The 18,613-nt window shown below is 48.5% G+C and overlaps 1 non-coding gene across 1 annotated transcript; it reads left to right on the forward strand.

Moving 5' to 3' along the window:
- The first annotated feature begins 15,335 nt into the window (after window positions 1-15,335).
- Window positions 15,336-15,407, forward strand: TRNAH-GUG (transfer RNA histidin (anticodon GUG)). Its single transcript has one exon. It is a non-coding gene; the product is annotated as a tRNA-His (tRNA).
- Window positions 15,408-18,613: the final 3,206 nt, after the last annotated feature.

Raw genomic sequence — 18,613 nt, forward strand, 5'->3', positions numbered from 1 at the left:
AAGCACAGGGGCAGTAGCTGCGACCACCCGTAAACATGCCGGCCAACCCTTTGCAACCTGATCCAGTTGCTTAGAAAAATAAGCCACGGGACGTTTCCAGGTCCCCAACAACTGGGTTAGCACTTCCAGGGCCACCCCTTTTTGTTAGAGATCCGGCAGACCCAGGGCTGGAGCTTCCATCAGCTTCCTTTTTAGGATTTTACATGCCCTGTCGGCTTCTGGGGACCAGTGAAAGGGGTTGTGATCCGTTCCCTTGACACAGTCATATAATGGTTTAGCCCATAGTCCAAACTCTGAGATCCAGATCTTGCAAAAGCCTGCCATACCCAGAAAAGCTCTTAGCCGCTTACGAGTGCTTAGGGTAGGGACTTGACAGATAGCTTCCTTTCTTTCGCTTGAAAGCTGACACTCCCCTTGCCTTAGCTGTAACCTGATTCCGCTCCACCTCAGACAACAGAGTTCTCAGGAGGATATTACAATTGTCCCAATCTGGCTTGTGACTACTGAGGCACCCCTCAAAGACTGAAATAAACCGGTTTGGGTTCATTGAGAATTCCCCAGCCTGTGTTTTAAAAGCTGCTAGGTCTATGGGATTGAATGGCACATGGGTGTAAACTTGCATAGTGGTAGCCTGACGTCCGTCTGCCCCTGGGCAAGCCACAACAGTCTCGGTAAGCAAAGGATAGAGTCCCACCGAGGGGGCAACCTCTGTAACCCGAGTTATCCTACCCTTATAAGGTGTAGGTGTGGGGGCCGAAGGGGACACCGAATCTGCCATTACAACAGTGGGGGGGGGCGGGTCTGGGGGCTAACATTAGCTACTACTGGTCCTGTTGGAGTCAAATTACAGCTCTGCAGAATTACAGCTCTGTTCTATCTCTTAAAGCCATAAACGCCTGTGCATACAGATGTTCATTCCATTTACTCATTCACTGACAAAACAAAACTAATTGGAGGATCGTATTATAATTGATTGACCCTCCCAGTGGCCACCACTCCTAGTCCTCTAGCTGATATTGAGGGCAATCTACTGTACAAAACCTTTTCAATTTGCTTTTTGTTTTTGGATCTGATCCAAACACTTTCCAGTTTGCTAGAATGCATTCTAGGGGCATACACTGTGCCCTAACCCCCGAGCTCTGTCCCTGTTCCATACCTACAGGGTAACTCTGGGCGTCCCCAGGTTCCAACAGAGCATACGATCTGGATTTCAAAAGGTTCCTACCTTATCCAAGGGACCGGTTCCCCATCATCGCCCGCAGCTGCTCCTCCCCTATGTCCAAGGGACCGGTTCCTCACCGTCGCCCACAGCTGCTTCTCCACTATATGAGTGCATTGCACCGTTGTGCCCTCCGGGGTCGATCAAATCGCGTCTCCTCTGAGGCCCCTGATGAACTCACCGCTGCACGCTGAGCATCGGTTCTCGCCACAATCCTCGAGCTCCAGGAGGGGTCCGGGCAAGGCTAAATAGCAGCCTCGTCGCCCACCCAGGGACGCCAAAAGCTGTTGCCGGCACCCAGTGCCAGAGGCGAACAACAGCAAGGGGTTCGTTGCCCGGTGTCCGTCACCCAATAATCACAACGGGGTGGAGAAGGAGAAAAGTTTATTTGCAGCTGCAAACAAGGCACAAAAAGAATAGAATCTCAAATCCTGCACCCACAGCAGGAAGTTACACAGGCTTTTATACATCCTTTCTTCAGAATACTTATCCAAAAGCAAGCTGCCCTAAGTATCCAAATAGCCAGCCAATCCAGTTACCAGCTAGTTCCCTTGTTCTCTGTACCATCTGTTAAACCATACATAAAGCTGCTTTATTCAGCATTGTTCTTCCATATCTGCCCTGTTTGGCCTTGTTTAGTTTCAGGCAGTCTGACTCTGCAACATATTGTTGCAGATCCTCAGCATAACTGCTGCGAGTGCCTCCAGGACGGGGCGGGGCAAGGACACTTGGGCCTAGTGCGAGGGGGCTTCATCGACACTCATGGTCTTCCATCCCCTCAAGTTACCTAGTGGCCATGCCCAGTATTCCCTACAATGCCTTTCTAGAATGTGTTTGTGTTTGGTCAAAAACTAGCTTCTGTGATATGCTACTGATATGCAAAGGGTCAGATTAGATGCTCCAATGGTCCCTTCTGGCCTGAAAGTCTACTAATTTATGAAAAACTGAGTGTAGCATTGGGAGCAGCCTCTGATGTTTTAGCAGCCTCTGATGTGCATTCTGATGGATCCCTAGAATCATCAGTCATTGAGTGGAGTGATCCACAGGGAGCAGCTCAAACATCCAAAGGGGCTGGCCAGGGGAGGGTGGGTGTGGCAGTGGCAGTGACATCACAAGGGCCTTTGGCAGGACCTCAGCCTATTGATCAAAGGTGGTGGGGAAAGTGGCAACCTCACAGAGAGATGCTGACATCATCTAGGCAGGACAGGGGCACAGGGCCGGGACCACATCGGAGACCCCTGTGGCTTTGCTGCAGCAAGTCTCCTTCTCGAGGTCTCTCCTTGAGGACTGAGAGAGAATTCTGGTTCACGTACGTGAGCACGAGGAGGAACCACTTTTGAGTTTTCTCCTTTCCTTTTACTGATTTTAGTAGAAAACAGATGTCCCTTTTTAGAAGGTAAGAGCCTCCGAGGGGTTTGGAACCTGTTCAGTCTGATCCACCTGGTGCTGGCTGAATTCTTGGCACGGAAAACACTAGGTTAAGGTGGCAGAATTTTATTCCCCACCTAAAACTTTGCCCTTAGAATCACTGGGGACATTGAGGTTTCTCCTTTTTGGTTTCCCTTTTCCTCCATCCCTCCCTCCTTTCTCTTCTTTTGCTTCTTTTGTCCTTTTCCCTGCTTCTGTCCCACCACGAGGAGCTGGGGACCTGGGTGAGTGCACTGCAGCTCTCATCCTGGGCTGGAATATTTACATCTACAGTGAACCCCTCCTGTAGTGAACCCCTCCTGAGGTGACCTGGGCCATCCTTTGAGCTCTTTGGTGAGAACGCTCAGCCTCCCGCCCCTCAGTCTGTACCCTGATTGGCTGAGCAGGGGGCTATTGATAGGGAGGAGACTCAGGTCCTTGTTCTCTTTTAAGACCAAGCAAATAAGTCATAACCCATTATATGTTTGACTAATTTTGCTGCTTCTCTGCATGAATTGTCTTTCAAAAGTTCATGATTCTCTCTAACATTCCAGTTCTTCTAAAATACTTGCTGCATAATTACTATGAACAATTGTTGGTCTATAGCTCATCGGAGAGCACTTTATTCTGACCATTCAATGTATGAAATTCAAGATGTGGTTAGTTTGAAAGTCAGGACTCCTGGCTCCTATTCCCAACTCTGCCACTGACCGGCTGTGTGACCTAAGACAAGTCACTTCTCCTTTATTTATTACTCCTGTCAAGTAGAGATAACAATCCTCTTCTACCTACCTCATGGTGGGTGGAGGTTGAGGATCCATTGGAGAGTGTCACTAGTAGCAGTGCAGAATGAGGTGTCCCATCATGCTGAATTGTATCAGATTATGACATAATATAATAGCTAAAAGAGTCTATTTTATTTGTATTTTATTCTTTTGAAATTAAGAGCAGCAACTACTTAGCTCAGACTGAAGCATCTCATCTAATTGTCTAGATCAACAGTGTCTCCTCTTTGTGTACTGTGAGACAATTTAACACACTGTGACAAACAGGAGATGCCTTTGTTTTGCACACAAATATTTTTGCAAAGAATTTTCATCCCACTTGTTATGATTTCAAGAAACAAACTGGTTTAGTCTGAATGGTATTTTCTAACAGAAACGGTTTCCGTGAAAATTTTCCCACCCTCTGGATTCCTGGGCTCTATCCCTGCCTCTGTGGGGTTTCTTGTCTGTTAGTTAGAACAGGAGTCAGGACTGTTGGCTTCTCTTTCTGGCTCTGCCACCACCTTGCTGTGTTGGACCTTGGGTATGTCGCTTCCCTTCTCTGTACCTCAGGATTCCCATCTGTCCAATGGAAACAGGGACAATTCTCTATCTCCAGTCAGTGGTGAGCCTGGGTGAGATGGGGCGTCGAGCTCTCTGCGAAGGAGAAAGGGGTGTTTCAAGGTGTTGAGCGCCAAGGAATTCTAAACGTTGTTAAAATGGCTAGTCTGTGGAAAGAAGAAATGGACCCCTAGGACTTACAGACTAGTCAGCTTCACTTCTATACCTGGAAAGATACTGGAATAAATTATTAAACAATCAGTTTGTCAGCATCTACAGGATAATTGGGTTATCAGGACTAGTGAGCATGGATTTGTCAAGAACAAATTGTTCCAAACCAATCCTATTTCCTTCTTTGACAGGGTTACTGGCCTAGTGGAGGTGGGTAAACAGCAGATGTGATATATCTTGGTTTTAATAAGGCTTTTGACAGTGTCCCATAGGACATTCTCACAAGCAAACTAGGGAAATGTGGTCTGGATGCAATTAGTATAATGTGGGTGCACAACCGTTTGTTTGGAAAAGCATATTCAAAGAGTCCTTCTCCAAGTTTGGCTGTCCAACTAAGAGGGTGTACCTAGTGGGTCTGGCAGGGATCCATCCAGGGTCCGGTACTTATTCAGTATTTTCACTAATGATTTGGAAATGGAGTGGGGAGTATGCTTATAACATTTGCAGATGACACCAAGCACGTTGGAGCACAGGATTAGGCACTGCAACACCAGACTTTTCTCTGTTTCTGACTCCAGCCTGACTCTGATTCCTGCCTCTCGCTTCTACCCTAGCACCACCTCTAATCTCCGGTCTCCAACCCTGGTCTCACTGTGACCCGAGCTCTTGCTTATGGGTCCTGGCCTTGCGTTTCCTCCAGCCTGACACCTCCCCATCCCTGGTGGGAAGATCTCAGCAGTAACCAGTAGGCCTGACCACCCCCCCACACACACACACACTTACTTACTTAGGTGTTGCAATGCCTATCCCCAGGAGTCCTTCCACCTAGTGGACGTCTCAGCCCCCAGGCTCCCACCACAATGCATGGGGAGAGTTAGGACTGGTCTATGCTACAAAACTGGGTCAATGTAAGTCATCTTGTGTCGACCTATTTGTGGATGCGTCTACACTCAAATTTGTCTTCAGCCAATGTGGAGCCATGTTCAACCTACTGAGGTTGAAACAGGGTGAGTGTTGTCACGTTGTGACCTGTGTCAATCCTAACAATCCTCCAGTAGCTGTCCCACAATGCTCCTGTCGCTGCAACAGTGACTGCTCTGCTCAAAATTTTAAACTTTACTGTCCAGGGGTCACAGAGATTGGAAGCCACCTACCCCTTTAAAACTCCCCACGTGGGTTTGAAATGCCTTTGCTGAGGGCCGACCTTAGTGAGCACACCCAGCAGCTCGCCCTTGTTGTGTGCAACTATCCAATCAACCAGGCTGGATCCACCCAGTAGAGGCACTCCTGGCTGGAGTAGGCAGGAGATATGGGATCTCCTGAGCCTGCAGGGAGAGGAAGCTGTGAGAGCACAGCTATGGACAAGTGTAAAGGAGCAGAGAGACGGCTGCCAGGCAGAACAGTGGTTAAAGAAAATCTATGGGTTCAGCTAGCCCTGCCCTGTTATACCTGCAGCCAATGCCAACCCTGGAAGGGGGAGAAAAGAAGGGAGCCTGGCTCAGTCAGGGTCTGACTGGCAAAGAGGCAGGAGCTCTCTGTGTGTCTGCCTGAAGGCACAGATGCAACTTGCATGCCAACGCAGCCACTGGAAGCACGTAAGTCTTCCCCTGCCAAGGGGAATCTACCGCCAAGCTCCAACTGTGGAGAAACTGGACAAGCAGGGCCACGCCCCAAACTAAAGGACTTACATAGGGAGAAGCTCAGACAACAGGTCCTGAGCCCCCCCCTCACGGCTGGGACCAGGATCCATCTCCCCTGTTTAGGGGTGCGAGTGGCCCAGGACTCTGAGCCAGGACCTGAGGGAAAGGAGGGCAGTTCCCCACCCCCCAGCCCCAACCAACGATCTAGCCACTAGGCTGCCCGGCCACTAAAGGCCCTATCACAAATGGTGGAGAATATGGGCATCGACCCCACTCCCTGCTGAAGAGAGACAAAACAAAAGAGAGAGAGAAGAAGAAGCCCCAGGCCAAGCCCTGGAATGGAGATGGAACAGCTGGTGAAATGGATGGCCAAGCAAAACACCCACCATCAGCAACAGCAACTCCTGCAGCAGATGGACATGCAGCAGCAGCTAATTCGCAAATTGGCAGCCCAGCATCAGCAGCAACATCTGGTCAAACAGGTGGCCTCCATTGTGCAACCTGATGCCCCAGCAGAACTGCCTAACCCCACCCCTATCCAGCTTGCCAAAATGGGGCCTGTGATGGGTTTGGTCACAGCAACCCCCTTGGGACTGTCACCTGACATGCTGAGATTACCTCTGAGCCTGTTTTCCACTGCCAGCTTTGGACTCCAGAACCCTGCCTTGTTGAGCCAGACACATAAGCCTGCTGCAACACAGACCCTGGTCTGGTCCATGCCCCCAAAGCTGCAGACTAACTAAAAACTGCTCAGCAAGTCACCTATCTCCAGCACCCAGACACCCGGCTCCCAAGGGGATCCAAACCCCAAATAAATCTGTTTTACTCTGTATAAAGCTTATACAGGTTAAATTCATAAATTGTCCGCCCTCTCTAACACTGATAGAGAGATATGCACAGCTCTTTGCTCCCCAGGTATTAATCACTTGCTCTGGGTTAATTCATAAACAAAAGTGATTTTATTAAGTATAAATAGTAGGATGTAAGTGGTTTCAAGTAATAACAGACAGAACAAAGTAAGTTACCAAGCAAAACAACAAAAACAAAAACAAAACCCACAAGTCTAAGCCTAATACATTAAGAAACTGAGTACAGGTAAATCTCACCCTCAGAGATGTTCCAAGGAGCTTCTTTCACAGACTAGACTCCTTCCTAGTCTGGGCCCAATCCTTTCCCCTGGAACAGTTCTTGTTAGTTCCAGCTCAGGCAGTAAATAGGGGATTTCTCATGACTGGCAGCCCCCTTTGTTCTGTTCCACCCCCTTTTATGGCTTTGGCACAAGGCGGGAATCTTTTGTCTCTCTGGGTCCCCACCCCTCCATCTAAATGGAAAAGCACCAGGTTTAAGATGGATTCCAGTACCAGGTGACATGGTCACATGTCCTGTGAGACCCCAAGCTCCATTCTTTCCTGCCTGACTTACACAAATGCAAGAAGGCTTACAAGTAAACAGAGCCATTTACAACCAATTGTCCTAGTTAATGGGAGCCATCAAGATTCTAAACCACCATTAATGGCCTGCCCTTTGCATAGTTACAATAGGACTTCAGAGTAATACTTCGTATTTCTAGCTTCAGATACAAGAATGATACATTCATACAAATAGGATGAACATACTCAGTAGATTATAAGCTTTGTAATGATACCTTACAAGAGACCTTTTGTATAAAGCATATTTCAGTTATATTTACATTCATAAGCACATTTCCATAAACATACGGAGTGCAACGTCACAGGGCCTGATGATGATCCTGAGGCTTTCTTAGCGACTTTTGAGCAGGTGGCCATGGTCTGAGACCAATGGGCTGCAGTGCTGGCCCTGTACTTAACTGAAGTAGCATAGACCACATACCATGCTTTAGACCCCTCCGCTGCCCAGGACTATGCCCAAGTCAAGGCAGTGATCCTCGATGCCCTAGATATCTCAGAGGAAACGTTCTGGCAATGCTTCTGGGGGGGAGCGGTACCCGCCAGGGCCCCACCCCTGCCTGTTTGCCCAGAAGCTGCATGACTCGTGTTGGAGATGCCTCAAACCAGAAGCAAAGACAGGGGTGCAGGTCGCTGAACGGTTCCTACTAGAGCAGTTTGTCCAGTCCTGCCCCTTTGGGGAAGAGAATGGGTGTTGCACCCTGACACCACGACAGAGGCCATTCAGCTCATGAAGAACTACCTAGCTGCCAAGTACCCCGGAATGACAACTCCTTCGGGGTTGGCTGGAATCAAGAGTCCCTTGTCCCTAAAGGATGAAACCACCCAGGGACCCCTGGATCCTGAGGAACGTTGCCCTCCACACCTCCCGCCACCAGAACTCCAGAGGGCTAGAGGATCCAGAGGTGCCAGGGCCCTTCAATCCAGAGGCCCAGAGCTGGTTACCCGCCCCGCAGTTCAGGAGACCACAGCCCCATCAGCGGCCCAGCCAAGGCCCTTGCTCGGCCCAGAACTCAGGGAGGCCCGTCGCGATCTGACTGACCGGGTACCCAGGCAGGAAACGCCATGTGCCACCCAAGAGCAGGACCGGTGTTTTATGTGTGGCTGTTCTGGGCATTGGTCCAGAGACTGCCTGTGCATGGAATGTAGCTTTGGGAAGATCTGGACTCCGCAGGCACCAGCGTGCCCCAGGGACCCAGCAAAGCTGACCATCCCGCTGCAGGTAAATGGGAAAGAAGTTATGGGACTCAGAGATTCAGGGTGTGCCCAGATCCTGGTACGAAGCACAGTAGTGCCTAATTCTGGCTCAACTCAGGACACCATCATGTTGCAGTGCGTGCACGTGAGGGTCTACCCCTGCATTGAAGTGACTTTAACAATAGGGAAACACGAAGAGCCCCGATGGGTGGTCTGGCCCCAACACTGGCCTACCGAGTTATTTTAAGTCAGGACTGGGACTATTTTGGGGACTTGTTAGCGGAACTGGTGGGGCCCCCGTCCAATGGTCAAGGACCCCTACCTCCTGCCACCAGCCGACCTGAAGCGGCAACCCTTGTGGGCATGGGGGAGATTGTTGACCCTGGTGAAGGGGCATCACAGGCCTCAGCGCCAACTCAGGCACACCAGGCCCCCTCCCAGCCATGAGGGGAACTCACCTCATTACCCAAGTCGGAGATCCTGATTCACCTCTCTGACTTTGTTGAGGAGCAATGGGCTAACACCACCCTGAGCTGGGCATACACCCAAGTAGCAGTGGTGAATGGGGAGACTGTCGAACCCCGCCAAGCAGGACGATTCCCATGCTTTGAGATTCAAGGTGACTGTACTGAATAGAGAAAGATCAACCAACTGAAGAGGTTCGACATCAGCTTTTGATGCCCCAGCTTTACTGGAATTAAGTTATGTGGCTCACCCATGCCATAACCATGGCTGGGCACCTTGGAAGGGAAAAGACGCTGGCCAGGATTTTAGGTCGGTTCTTTTGGCAAGGGATCTACCAAGACATGGCCGATTTCTGTGCCTCATGCCCAGAGTGTCAGCTTACTGCACCGTGGCCAACTGAGAGAGCCCCATTGATTCCCCCTCCCACTTGTAGGTGTACCCTTTGAGTGGATTGGAGTTGACATAGTTGGCCCTCTTGAGAAGAGTGCCGCCGGACACCAGTTCATCCTGTGGTGGTGGACTATGCAAGCCGGTACCCTGAAGCAGTGCCGTTACACTCCATGAATGCCAAGCAGGTGGCAACGGAACTTCTGAACATCTTCGCCTGAGTCAGGGTGCCCTGGGAGATCTTGACAGATCAAGGACCAAACTTTATGTCCCAAATGTTCAAAAGCTCTGCCGTCTACTCAAGATCAAGACCTTATGAACATCTGTATACCATCCTGTAATGATGCTGGCTTTGGTGGGACCCAACTGAGAGTGCCAATTCAGGTCAAACTGCTTAAAGCAGGGCAGTTACAGCCCAAGGCTGGGGTTTCCATGCACACTAAGGCAAACCAAACCAGCCAAACAGAGAAGACTTCGGTTTTACCCCACTGGCTAACCATAAGTCATACAAGCAATTCCCTTAGACACTCCAGTTTTCCAGTATCACCACCAGTGCCACTCATTATGGGGACAAAGCTGTACTAGCCAACAATCCATTATCTATCAAAAATATACCCTTTCCTTCCTCAGTTAGGGCTTCAACCTGACCATCCACTTTAATCTGCTCCTGAGAAACATTTTCCTGACCAATGAAATCTTTCTGCTCTTTATCTAATTCCAGATTCACTTCTGGGACATTAGACAGACATTCAGAAACTTCATTCACAGACAAACTGCTTTTTTCCTCAGAGAAACATTTGGAGAAACCCTCCCCAGGCAAATCATTGCCCATAACAGACACAGCTTTAAGATTATTTCTTTCCTGTGGCTGGTTACCTGGACTGAACAAAGCTTTAATATTTTGCCCAATCAAAAGATCCTTAGGCAATAACTTCCTTACACCAGCTATAACTTCATGCTTAGTACCATTCAATTCAAGGTGGATTCTGGCTAAAGGCACGTTTACAGTAAACTCATAGAGGACTACAACATTTACACTCTGATTTGGTAAGTAATCTTCCTCTTTGACAAGATCTGCTTTAAGAAGAGTGATGTTAGAAGCTATAATTTGCCCTAAACAGCTTTTACCATTGATTTTTACGCTCTCTATGAATTTTTCATGAGCACTCCCATACATAGCATTGGCACAATTTATGGGGTCACTTTCTACTGAACTCACAGTAACAGCATTTACATAAAAGGTGGCAGTGTTGGGGTACATTTGGTTACATCCAAATAACTGCTCAGAGTTAAACAACATACCAACATTGTTATAATCTGGACTTTCCAGAGGATACAATTTCTGCTGTTCTTCCATTGCTTTTTTGACTTGGAACTGAAGTCTGGCAACCCTCTCCTCAGCAGCCAGTTGTTCCATTTGCCTTCTACAAGCCCTTTCCTCTCTTTCAGCAGCTTCTTTTTCCAATAACTTCTTTTCCTTAACTTCTTTCTCTAGCTGGGCCATCTTTTCCAGCAATCGAATGTCTGCTAGTTTCTGTTCATGCTCCAGTTGCAATTTATTTGCTGCCTTTTGCATTTTAATTTCTTCTGCAGCTTCTGTAGTATCAGGTAAGGACTGTGCTCCTGCCTTCTGATCACTGGCCATTAACAGATCTCTCAGTTCTTGATTTGTAGCTTTCTTTCTAAAACTTATCCCCTTTTCTGAACACAAATCTTCCAGGGGTTTTTCGTCAAGGCCCTCATATGCTCTTTGCTCACCCATTGCAACTGCTCTTTAACCAACCAAGCTCTCAATACCAAAATTTAAATTTGGATCGTGTGGGGTTCTGACCAAAAGCTTAACTGACCTGGTTCTATGGATCCTAGCATGACTACGCCATTGTAATGATGCTGGTTCTGGCGGGACCTAACTGAGAGTGCCAATTCAGGACCAATTGCTTAAAGCTGAGCAGTTACAGCCCAAGGCTGGGGTTTCTGTGCACACCAAGGCAAACCAACCCAGCCAAACAGAGAAGACTTTGGTTTTACCCCACTGGCTAACCATAAGTCATACAAGCAATTCCCTTAGACACTCCAGTTTCTCAGTATCACCACCAGTGCCACTCGTTATGGGGACAAATGGTTATGAAAACCAATACCCCACCAAAAGAAAAAAGGTTCTCTCAATCCCAAAGGACCAAGCCTCCGATCCAGGTCAATATACAAATCAGATCTTACCCACAAATCAAGCTGTTGCCAATCCTTTGGAATCTAAAATCTAAAGGTTTATTCAAAAGGAAAAACATATAGATGAGAGCTAGAATTGGTTAAATGGAATCAATTACATATAGTAATGGCTAAGTTCTTGGTTCAGGCTTGTTGTAGTGATGAAATAAACTGCAGATTCAAATCAAGTCTCTGGAGTACATCCACAGCTGGGATGGGTCATTCAGTTCTTTGTTCAGAGCTTCAGTTTGTTTCAAAGCCCCTCCAGAGGTATGAAGCAGGATTGAAGACAAGATGGAGATGAGGTAGCTGCCTTTTATAGTCTCTTCCAGGTGTAAGAACACCTCTTTGTTCTTACTGTGGAAAATTACCACAAAATTGAGTTTGGAGTCACATGGGCAAGTCACATGTCCATACATGACTTAGTTCTTTACAGGTGGCAGCCATTGCCTATATGCTATCTTGAACATCCCCAGGAAGACTTCTTATGTGGATTGGAGTGTCTCAAGGTCTATTGTCAGTTAAGTATTTCTTGACTGGGCATTTAACTTGCAAATTCCTTTCTCAAAAAGCTGACCAAATGCTTTACTAAAAGGCTACTTCAAAATTAAAAACATTGATATACAAGTACATAGCCAATAGTCATAACTTCAACTACAAAAATCATGCATGCATACAGATAGCATAATGATAATCAGCACACCATAATCTTTCCATCGACACCTTACACGACAACCATTGTACAATATTTGCTGCAAATATATAACAGTGGTTGCAACAGTGATCTATACGGTTACAGATTGTCAATAACGTCACACCACCCCCAAATGGACGGCCTGGTAGAGCGCTTTAACTGAACCCTAAAAACAATGCTCTGAAGGTTCATCCTGAGGGATGTCCGACATTGGGACCAGCTGCTCCTGCCTCTCTTGTTCGCAGTCCGAGAAGTACCGCAGTCTTCCACTGGTTTCTCACCATTGAGCTTTTATATGGGAGGCAACCTGGGGGGATTTTACACCTCATTTAAGAAATGTGGGAGGAGCAACCATCCTGAGCCGATGATGTGGTACAGTATCTGCTAAACCTGCAGGAGAAACTTGAGTCCCTAGGTTAATTTGCGAGGGAGAACCTCTGAATCATAGAATATCAGGGTTGGAAGGGACCTCAGGAGGTCATCTAGTCCAACCCTACTGTTAATTACAGCCCTACCAAATTCTTGGGGAAGGCACGCACCCAGTTGGATTTTAGGGCATTATTTATTAGGTGGCCATCTTGGTCTGGATAAGAACAAGGTGACCTCCATGTTGTGATAGTTTCTTGTTCCCCTATTCTGGGCAAAAGGCGGGAAAGTGAAAAGAGCGGGAATCAGCTGTTGCTAAGTAACCGGTTTCTATATAAACAAACAAAAGGAGGGGCCAGGGGCTCTTGAGCGCTGGAATCTTTGGGGCTCAGGTGTCTAAAAGCTCTCTCTCTGTGGTGTGGTATATGGTCCACATTGGTTACTGGCCTGCAGTAGCCACTCACTGAATGAAGTTGTCATCTTGGGGTTTATTAGTTATTTTCTTTTGGGAAGCAGACGTGCACCCTCGGACTAGATCTGGTTGGTTAGATCTGACACTCATGCATAGCCGACGCAAAGAGCGATAGGGTGGGTCTGAGATAGGGTTACTTACCTGTCTTTGACATCTGTGATCCACCGTTGATGTCCATCGCTGATCTCACCAGTCCAGATTCTGCAGCCTCGCCACCGGCAGTACCTGAAGGAGGTAGAAAAACACGTTTGCTTTATTGAGTGTGTGTGTGTGCGTTTATATTCCAAATATCCAGAGTCCTTAATCCATCTCCCTCCACTTCCTTCCTTCTCCTTTAGTAAATAAAGTGTTGTTGTGAGTTCATATCCGTGTGGTGTTTTCTTTTTCCAGCTCTAATAGATGGGCTCAAGGGGGTGTTGGGGACACTGGGGCATGGCCAGTAGGTAACTCGAGGGGATGGAAGACCACGAGTGTCGATGAAGCCCCCTTGCACTAGGCCCCGGTGTCCTTGGCCCCCACTCCTGCCTGGAGGCACTCGCAGCAGCTCTGCGTACTAGGCCCAAGTGTCCTTGGCCCCCCCGCCTGGAGGCACACACAGCAGTTATGCTGAGAATCTGCAACAATATGTTGCAGAGTCAGACTGCCTGAAACTAAGCAAGGCCAAACAGGGCAGATATGGAAGAACAATGCTGAATAAAGCAGCTTTATGTATAGTTTAACAAATGATACAGAGAATCAGGGAACTAGCTGGGAACTGGATTGGCTGGCTATATGGATACTTGGGGCAGCTTGCTATTGGACAAGTATGCTGGAAAAAAGGATGTATAAAAGCCTGTGTAACTTCCTGCTCTGGTGTGCAGGATTTGAGATTTTATTCTCCCTGTACCTTTTTGCAGCTGCAAATAAACTTTTCTGCTTCTCCACCCCGTTGTGATTATTGGGTGTAGCACACCGGGTAACGAACCACTCAAGCTGTTGTTCAGCCTCTCGGCACTGGGTGCCGGCAACACCCAGAAGCTTAGAGAGACCATGAAAGAGGCACTCTGCTCGATGCTCGCATTAGGGGTGATTGAGGAGTCATTTAGTGACTGGAAAAGCCCCGTGGTACTGGTCCCTAAGCCCAGTGGAAGCACCCGCTTTTGCACAGACTTCTACCAGGTCAATGCAGTATCGAAGTTCAATGCCTACCCGATGCCTCGGGTTGATGAACTGCTCGACTGGCTGGGAAAGGCAGAATATATCACCACTTTAGACTTAATGAAGGGCTAGTGGCAGATCCCCCTCACACCTGAGTCCAGGGGAAAAAATGCTTTCTCCAACCCTGTGATAAATGAAGGGCGGGAGCGGGTTGCTTCCTTTTATGGACCCAGCCAGCCAATTAGCTATAAAATCCCGCTTAGTAGCTATTTTCTATTTGCTTTACCTGTAAAGGGTTAAAAGTCACTGTGATGCATAGGAAAAAGGAAGTGAGTGGGCACCTGGCCAAAAGAGCCAATGGGAAGGCTAGAACTTTTTAAAATTGAAACAAGACTCCCCTTTTGTCTGTCTGTGATTGGTCTCCCGGAGCGAGGGGATAGGGCAGAACTATGCTGTTACCGGCACAAAATTCTCTGTCATTTGCACACTCTAGGGCACCCAACTTTACCCTAAATTTGTTGCCCGCACACTCTAGGACATCCCACCTCTACCTAGTTCCTTGGGCTCAAGGCATAACCTGATTGATTTAGGTACCCTCACCCTTTCCCAGTTCCTAGGGATCCAGGCAAAAGGCACCTAACTTTACCCCTCCGTGGGCTCCGGGCTCTACTCCTCCAGGCTCCGGGTAAACACCGATTCCCTGTGGACTCAGAGCTTAATCTTTTGCGGGTTTACAGGGTCTTTTACCAGTGAAAGAGCCTTACACAGTAATATCCTACTTAACCTCTATTTATTAACAATTACCAAAAAAAAAAAAAAAAAGAATGCACACATTATGCATACAATGCTCACCACTCCCAGTCCCAATAAGACTGAGGAACTTTTCCCTGCTGGCCAATCAGGATCAGGTCATCTGGGGGAATCCAGTTTCTGCACTGTGTGATTGGCAGAGTGTGAGGTCTGGCAGCTCTGATCCTGGGGCTGTGTCCTGGAGTTGGTTCCCAAGAAATTCCTTTTGGACCCTAGTTTATATAGTGAAACTTGAGTCCTACATAACCAATCATTTTACTAAATGTTACTAACCAATCCTAACATATTGCAATAAAATTCTCTAACCAATCATACCCCACTACCTTAATTAATTTACACCTAGCAAAATTAATTAAGTAAGACAGAAACAATCAAAGAGCCCCAGTAGCTCACCGTGAGAGCCCCAGTAGCTCGCCGTGATCGTATAGTGGTTAGTACTCTGCGTTGTGGCCGCAGCAACCTCGGTTCGAATCCGAGTCACGGCATCGCTTTGACAGCGATATCACGGCATGTGGGCACTAAAAGCTTTTTACTGGGGGGGTTGCAGACCAGACAGCGCCAGCTTCTTAGGGGGCACCCAGGCACAGCCAGCCTGTTACAGGGAACTGCGGGTTTCAGAGTAGCAGCTGTGTTAGTCTATAATACACAAAATAAAACTATTCCCCCCCGCCCCCCCCACTGTTCCTCAGATGTTCTTGGGGGGAGGGATAGCTCAGTGGTTTGAGCATTGGCCTGCTAAACCCAGGGTTGTGAGTTCAATCCCTGAGGGGGCCATTTAGGGATCTTGGGCAAAAATTGGAGATTAGTCCTGCTATGAGCAGGAGGTTGGACTAGATGACCTCCTGAGGTCCCTTCTAACCCTGATGTTCTATGTTCTAAAGAACCAGAGATCATACAGAGAAACAATAAAGAAGTGGGGACCATAAAAACAAAACAATAAAGAAATGAGAATTTCACAATCACAACTACTGGTAAGTGGTTTCTTGCCATACTGAATGCTGTCAAACTAAGTGTTCTTTAACCATCTTAAGATCAGTTTCTTTATCTGGTGATAGTGGGTGCTATTAGGTCAGGATCTCCTTCTTAACAGCCCGATGTTACATTGTTTTAATGTAATTTAAACGGAAAGTGAGGATGTGTCTTTCTGCTTCTTGGCTAATGGCTGCTGCTCTCCTAAAATGGCTGCAGACAAAGGCCTTAGGCCTTACAATATGGCTACAGAAAAAGGCCTTATCCTTACAATGTTGGCTACGTACTCCAGATCCGCTCCAGCCTGGAGTAGACAGGAGGTGTTGGATCTCCTGGGCCTGTGGGGAGAAGAGGCTGTGCAGGCACAGTGCCGAACCAGCCACGGAAACAGTGACACCTACGAGCACGTTGCTTGGGGGATGCAGGAGAAGGGGTAGGACAGGGACCAGCAGCAGCGCCACGTGAAAGCCAAGGAGCTGTGACAGGCACACCAGGTCAGGGAGGCTGACAATCGATCTGTTGCCGAGCTGCAGACCTGCTGCTTTTACAAAGAGCTGCATGCCCAACTGGATGGAAACCCAGTCACCACCCTTCATAACACCGTGGATACCTCCAAGGAGCCTGAGTCCCAGGCCCATTCCATGAACAGTGAGGAGGAAAAGGTGGTGGATGAGGAAGAGCTGGAGGAAGAGTATGGGAGAAGGCAACCAGGGGATCCAGCTGCACAGTGAACCAGGACCTGTTTTTGATCCACCGCAGTCTAGCCAGTCCAACACGGGCAAGCATGGAGGGTTAGGCGCAGGGGCTATGCAGAGCCATTTGTTTATGTACCCAGGGATGTCCCTTGAATCCTCCTGAGATCTCAGTGAAACTTTCATGGAGGTCCTCTGCAATCCTCTTCTGAAGGATTCTAGGAATGGCAGCCTTATTGCTTCCTCCACAGTAGGACATTTTCCCACGCCGCTCAGCGATAACTTCATCGGGCACCATTGAAGTATACAGGCTAGCAGCATACAAGCCCGGGTGGCTTAGGGATGTCAGCAGCAGCTGGTCTCACTCTGCCTCTGTTACCCTGAGGAGTGAGATATCAGCTAAAATCACCCTGGCCTGTGGAAAATGCTGCCAGTATTCAGTGCAATTCCTCTGCACTACTAGAATCATGTGTCCGAGCAATTCCCACCACATTTCCCCAACCCCTGGCTGGCCATACTCACTGTGGCTGGTGCTGTGCCAGGTGCATGCACAAGCCAGCCCAAGCAGACATAAGAACGTAGTGCTTACAACTTTTGGGGACCAAGGGGAGTGAGGTCTGCATCTTAAGTTTTGCTTTTTGTAGTGAATACACTGACAAAGGTACCTCCGTGTGTTGTATCTGCAGCTGCTGCCCTTGTGGCCTTCAGGGTCACCCCCTCCACACCCATAGAACACCGGAGCCAGAGAATGAGGAGAAAGAAGAGGACGCGCGCTGACATGCAGGGTCGTCCTTACCCATACGCAAAGTACGCAGCTGCGTAGGGCAACAGTGCCCTGCACATCTGCTCCAGCCCCTGCCCCACCTCTTCCCAAGGGCCTCGGCCCTGCTCCACCTCTTCCCAACCCTGCTACGTCCCAGCCCTGCTCCCACTCCACCCCTTCCCGCCCCTGAGGATTGCAGCAGGGCCAGGCCTGCACTCACCAGCAGCGGGAAGTGCCACGACCCGGTTCCAGCTGTGCTGCCAGTGAGTGCTGGGGGGCAGTTCCCCCCTGCCCCCAAAGCAGCCCCGCTCCCCCCCCCGTGCAGAGGCCTGGGCCCCCTCCGCACCCCACCCCACTGCGGGCCCCACAGGGGAGCTGCGTAGGGCCCCAGAATAGCTAAGGACGGCCCTGCTGGCATGTGGCCGGAGATCCTGCAAGCCAGTGCTGTATCGGACTGTGAGCACAGGGCCTGGAGGATGAACACTGCAGGCCACCTGGAGAAGGAAAGGGAGGAGAGGAGAGAGGCCCAGGAGTCCCAGCCAGAAAAGGAGAGGGAGATGCACCAAGACATAGTGGGGCTTCTCAGGCAGCCAACACAGATGCTACAGACACTAGTGGCCCTGCAGTTTCAACCATCCCATGGTCGCCTCCCTCTGAAGTTCACTGAGAACTCGATATTGAGACCTTCCTATACCCCCCTCAACATTCCACGTGGCATCAGGAGTCGCTGCACTATCCCTCCCACTGCTCCCCGGGGACATTAAAGACAATTACAGCTTCACATACGCTGACCTGTGAAAGCCACAGTTGGTGTGTGTAGCTGACAAGGACATGAATGTTCTTTCCCCTTCATAAGTTCTGGGCAAAGACTAGGGACCCAACAATTATTATATTGTAAAATCTCATGATTTTTTAATGTCAGACTCCGATATTTGAACATTTCAGCTTGTCAGTACTGAAATTTCATTGTAATGGTAATGCTGTTAGGCCATGATGCACTTTCTGTGCTTGTCAATCTGTATTTCCATCCAATTTGATTTGTGCTTTGAAAAATGGTTTGTAATTAACTTGCCATTGCATTGATTTTAACGTTTCCACCAGAGTCATATTCGCTTGTTCTGTGTGAGAAAGTTACAAATGAGAGGTCTTTAGAGTAAAACGTGAAAATAACCTGTCCAGCTCCTTCCTGACAGACCTTCTTCTGACAAAAATGCCAAAGAAATTCAGGAACACTAACCAAAGCATAAAAAATCTGCAGAGGGATGAG

The sequence above is a fragment of the Eretmochelys imbricata genome, chromosome 10, assembly GCF_965152235.1.
Source record: "Eretmochelys imbricata isolate rEreImb1 chromosome 10, rEreImb1.hap1, whole genome shotgun sequence".
Lineage (NCBI taxonomy): Eukaryota > Metazoa > Chordata > Testudines > Cheloniidae > Eretmochelys > Eretmochelys imbricata.